Genomic DNA, 6,000 nt, shown 5'->3' with positions numbered 1-6,000 from the left:
AAGTGAATATGAAGAGGAGAGTGTTGGAGCAAACACAAACAACCTGTCCCCGAGCCAGATGAATTAATCACACGCTATTGAAATCCCCGACCCAGCCCGGAATCGAACCTGGAATCCTGTGAACCGTAGGCCTCAACGCTGACCGCTCAGCCAGTTTTTAAAATGAGTATATCTCATAAACCTGTTACAGACGTGAAAATTTGTATTCGTAATCACCTTTAAAAAGAAACACGTACTTTTTGTTTTCGGAAAATCCGCTTAAGCTGGAGTTCGAAAATAAGTGAAGAAGGAGTTGAATTCTCTTTATGAGGATACTTATATCTCAAAAAATAAGATGTTATAGACGTGAAAATCGGTATTTGGATTCTCCTTTAGAAATAAAGAAACCCTCCTTTTTTTTTTTTTCGACTTAAAAGAGGACTGTTTCTCACATGTAGAGTTCCATGTCGCATGTTCCAGATTTAGCTTTGCCAGTAGCCTGGTCATGTTAGCCCCAAAAGGCAATGCCACAAACGTGGTTTACAAAGATATTCTGGGGGTAAATGAAATCCATAACTCGATAACAAAATGAAAAAAAATCTCGAAAATGCAGTCTTATGAGAATGGGAAAGAAACACAGGCAGTTAATATTTACTGCCTTGGATCGGACATTCTTGTACAGAGTGACTCATGCAAGTAACATGGAATTCATGTAAAGAGAGATCTAAAATGGGATACTCGCATAGGAAGTGTAATTTGTAAAGCGTACAAGTCCTTACAATTCGTGATGAGGGTGCTAAAGGGCAGCAATACTCAGGCGAATACGCAGGGCTATATATATCTCATTAGGCCAGTCCTGGAATATGGAGCAGCCGTATGGTATCCATACCAAGGAGGCCTCATTAACGAACTTGAGATGGTACAGCGAAAGGCTGCAAGATTCGTGCTGAATGATTTCAAACCTAGAAGTAGTGTGCCAAGTATGATGGAAAAACTTGGTTGGGAGACGCTGGGGACTAGAAGGAAACAAACACGGTTCTGTGCCATGCAAATGTCTATACGAATAAGCCAGCTTCGGGAGAGATGAACAGCCGACTAGAAAAGCTCCTCTAGATAAGTAGGACAGATCATTCGCATAAAGTAAAAGGTAGATCGCAGAAAACTATGGGAAATATTCGTTCGTTAATGGGGGAATTGGTGATTGAAATTCATAAACTGCAGCTGTCTTAGAACATTTTCGCAAAAATATAAGATGCTTCAAGAATAGACTCCAGCATTCTGTAAATTGTGTGTACATTTCTATATGAAGGTGTCATATTTCAATGTAACGCTCAATCCAGTTGAGTATAAATCATAGTATTAAGTTATTAAGTCATCTGAATTATTGGAGGTATGTGTGAATTTGTATGGACGTGTAAGATAATAATTAGTACAAAATTTTTGAAATACTTAAGGTACATGTACATTTGTATAATATGACGGAGTTGTAATGTTAAGCTAGTTTTAAGTTCACTTTATTATCATACTACTGTAAGTGATCATTGCTACCGGGATATTTCCCAATTGTGATGTATCTGTTAATAATAATAATAATAATAATAATAATAATAATAATAATAATAATTGTTACCGTGTTTTGGTGGTAGTTATGCATGAAAGAAGGTGCTGGGTGGTGAATGGGTCTCAAGCTACTAAAGTGAAATTAATTTTAAAATTTAACAAGGTTATATTTTCTTTTCAAAATTAGGTAACAACAAATGGAACAGGTACTTAGTAGCCGAAACACGATTGACAAATACATTTACATAGGTACCCCATTTGGGGCTTCGAAAGTCAGAAACATAATTCTTGAGCAATGAGCCCAACCTTACAATGAACACCATACAACAAAGGGGCCGAAAACCCCCAAACATGCCAGAAACATCTGCTTCCAATTACATCCAAAAGCCTCCTTGAGGCAGAAACACAATTTTCAAAAAGGGCAACTTCCCCCTAAAATACAAGCCTATCATAGGCCACTCCGAACTCCACCTTTAAGCCGTCCTCAAAGGACATATACACAGGGGCAAAATACCCAACCTACTGAGGTCTGTTAAATGACAAGAAAGTTAATACATGACCTCTAAAATACAATTTGAGAGGAGGCGAATTTGCACTCCTAATACACTTTGCTTAAGACCTACTTGGCACTAGGCCGTTAATACAAGGGCTAATCCCATACTACAGAGGTGACTTAATAGCAATTTACATTACATTACGGAAGGATTGGTTGAGAAAAATAAGTTCACCTCAGGACGATGTGAGTGGGAGCTCGAGAGGGTTAATCACTCTCTACCCCGATATGTCGTTTTAAAAGAGAATATATGAAAAGAGTAGTTACATTTTAGGAAAAGGTTACATGGTTGAACGCTTAGAACCCGCCCCGAAAGTTAAACTGCTGAGCTAGCAAAGAAAGAAGTTATTAATCGGCCATTACCTTGTTGTTGACCGCTGCCGAAGAAAGAGGCGCTTCCCGCCCCCTGCTATGTACTTAACACACTGAAAGATGGAACACAAGTGGCCCGGAGACCCGAAAATCAGCAGTTTATATCCTCTCGCGGAAGGTTCTAGGCGTTAGGGGAAAGAAAACACCCTCCCACAAACTCTTTATTGGGTAGGACCCCGCAACAGATTCAAGTTGGGGGAAGATACACCAGATTGGTCAGAAATTAATAGAAGAAATTCGGGATTGGATACATTCATAACAAGGGGAAGAAAGGGGTAAATATTGCCAACTTAAACAATGACAGAAAGAAATTTAACAAAGAACAAACTCTTGAAATTAAATTTTCTCCAAAAAAATTGTTCTTTGACTCCGCACTAGGTTGCACTATTGTAGATCTTCAGTAGTGTCCTCTAGAAGAGAAAGTTCACACTTCTTACTTCAAGCGAAACAAAAACACATCAAAAGTGACACAGTTCTAAAACTCCAAAATTTACAGGTAGTGACATCTTCTGAGAAGGTAGAAAATTAATACCGTCAATAAAGTTCAGACTTCCTCCAGCAGAGGAGTTTTAACTGGCGCGCATTTAAATTAGCGGCGTGGAGGTGTACCACCCGGTACAGACCTCCCCCCCCCCCAAAAGTTCCTCCAAGGGGTAACACAGAAGAACATAAACTTTTGTTTGAAAATAAGGTCCAAGTTTTGATGTTGATATTAAAATAAATTGCAGAAGTATTTGAGAAATTTCTTAATTCAGTTCCAAAATTTTTGTTGTAATTGGTAACGTAAGGTATTTATGTTTGTAGAAGGCGAATTTCTGAAGATAATCTTTTAAAAGGTGATGAAAAATTTTGCAATGTCCACCAAATTTGTTGTTGAATTCCCAAGTGTAGTCATCTCTTATAGTGACTGTCCATGTAGTTGATGTAGGCTAAGTTGGATGGCCAGACCGGCCGTTGCAGCTTGCGTCCAAAGGAGGCCGCTCGGACCCCTCAAGTACCCTGAGATACCGCTCGCCCGCACTATGAGGGGAGCAGAGGTGTTGAAGCACGCCGCGCCCGCGGTGAACATATACAGGCTGCGGGCAAGTAGCAGGTCGTGCGCCGCACATCAGCCTTGGCCGGGAGGAGAGCTCCGGCTCGCCGTGCACACGTCGTCCTCGCTGGGGCCGAGGGGGCCCGTCCTCTGCTCCAGTAGCTGCACGGCGTCGCGCGGCTGCGGGGGCACTGAAACATTAAAGCTTGGCGGCAGAATTGTGTTGGACTATCATCTTCTTTGAGGGTACAGGCTTGTGGAGAGGTTGAGGGGCCAGCGGCGTGCAAATATCCATGGCATAAGTTAAGCCACTGTGTAAGGTGGAGCAGGAGACGGGAGCGTGGTAATGGCCGAGGCAAGGACAGAATGGCAGTTTAACGGATCGGGGAAGGTTTTACAAGAGGCTTACATATAAGACAAAATATTATAGAAGGGGCAGAAAGCCTTAAAAGTTGAACTCAAAAAAAAAAAAAAAAAAAATATAACCTTCATATTCCTTTCAAATTATATGAAGCAAGTTGACACAAAATTTACACTGGTTTCACCTGTGACAGGTGAACCCTAAATATCCTCTCGGTGGCTGGATTGCTTAATAACAACGTAACCGGGGTGAGGAAATCGAGAATTATACAAGGCCCATGAAATCTGGGGGCAAGCTTGCCCGCGGGAACAAAATTTTTGACCATTACTTGGTCACCTACCTTTAAAGGGGTGGGTCTCCGTCCACGATCATACCTTTCCCTAACCTTTTCATGAGATACTTTAAGATTAGCTTTAGCCTTCTTCCAAAGATCTTTAATGTTGTCCGGATCTATTGTCTCGGGTAGAATGTCATTCAGAGACCAGAGGTTAGAGAGCGGCGAGTTGGGAACAAACTTGAACATCAAAGAAGCTGGAGTAAACTTGTGAGATTCATGAACCGCCGAATTCAAAGCAAAAGCTATCCAATGCAGGGACGTGTCCCACCTGGAATGATCTTCATGATGATAGGCAATAAGTGCGGACCTGAGATTACGGTTAACCCGTTCAGCCAGGGATGGTTGAGGGTAATAAGCAGAAGTCGTTACATGAGAGATGGACAAGTCAAAACAGAATTTACGAAAAAGATTAGATGTAAAAGCCTTAGCATTATCAGATACAATATATTGGCACGGACCAAAAGAAGCAAAAATAGAATTTAAGCAAGTAATTGTAGACTGAGCGGTAGCCAGCTTAGTCGGAAATAACCACGAAAATCTTGTAAAACCATCTACGCACACAAAGATGAACTTGTTAGCATTACCCTTTGACTGGGGGAAGGGTCCTACATAATCGATATACAGGCGTTCCATGGGGCGCGACGCTTGATGCGAAGACAAAAGGCCTACCTTGGTGGACATGGTGGGTTTACTGAGCAAACAAGATTTACAAGCTTTTACAAGTTCACGGATTTCACCGTCCATACCTTTCCAGATGAACATTTCACGAATCTTTTCACGGGTTTTAAAGATTCCAAGATGCCCTCCTAATGGGGTCTCATGATAATACTTGAAGATCATAGGTACAAGAACCGCTGGAACAACAAATTTCATCAACTTATCATGCCTCGAAGGGCAACATAGAACACCATTCCTCAGAACATAAGGGACAGCATGTTCCCCAGAAGAAAGGGTTTCCATTATCGGAGCCAGCGTCGGATCTTCACGTTGGTATTTCTCAATATCCCTAAAAAGCATGGGAGCATCTGTTAAGATGGCATTAACACCAGATAGTATGGACTCGGAAGGTGATGAACTATCGACCGGTTCGTGGGTCTCGACGTCGTTATGAAACATACGGCTGAGTCCATCAGCAACAACATTTTCGGTACCTCTGATATGTCTAACATCAAACTGGAAGGCGGAAATACGAATAGCCCAACGGGCTATACGACCAGTACGACGCGGCCTACCTAAGACCCAGCTTAGGGCTTGATTATCTGTTTCCAGGTCGAATTTGACATGTTCCAGATAGAGACGGAACTTTTCTAAGGCAAATAAAACTGCCAACCCTTCGAGCTCATAGATGGAATACTTGGCTTCTTGAGCCGATAGAGTCCTAGATGCATAGGCGATGGGTCGCCTCCCTAGTTCAGTCTCTTGAAGAAGGACTGCAGCTACAGCTGACGATGACGCGTCCGTTTGGACGATGAATTTCTTTGAGAAATCAGGCATAGCAAGGACCGGGGCATTACAGAGAGCTAATTTCAGATCTTCAAAAGCGGCTTGTTGAGAAGGTCCCCACTCGAATTTGATGCCTTTCCTACGAAGAAGGTTTAAGGGCGCCGCTCTATTAGCAAAGTTAGGAATGAACTTTCTGAAGAAATTCACCATACCAATGAACCTGGCGATACCTTTAATGTCCTTGGGAGGTTTAAAATCACGGATGGCCTGTGTTCTAGAATGATCGACTGCTACACCATCGGGTGACACAATATGCCCTAGGAATGACATAGAGGGCTTAGCAAAGGCGACCTTGGACAACT

The sequence above is a fragment of the Anabrus simplex genome, chromosome 7, assembly GCF_040414725.1.
Source record: "Anabrus simplex isolate iqAnaSimp1 chromosome 7, ASM4041472v1, whole genome shotgun sequence".
Taxonomy (NCBI): domain Eukaryota; kingdom Metazoa; phylum Arthropoda; class Insecta; order Orthoptera; family Tettigoniidae; genus Anabrus; species Anabrus simplex.
The sequence above is the reverse complement of the archived record's forward strand: the minus strand, read 5'-3'. Positions refer to the sequence as shown.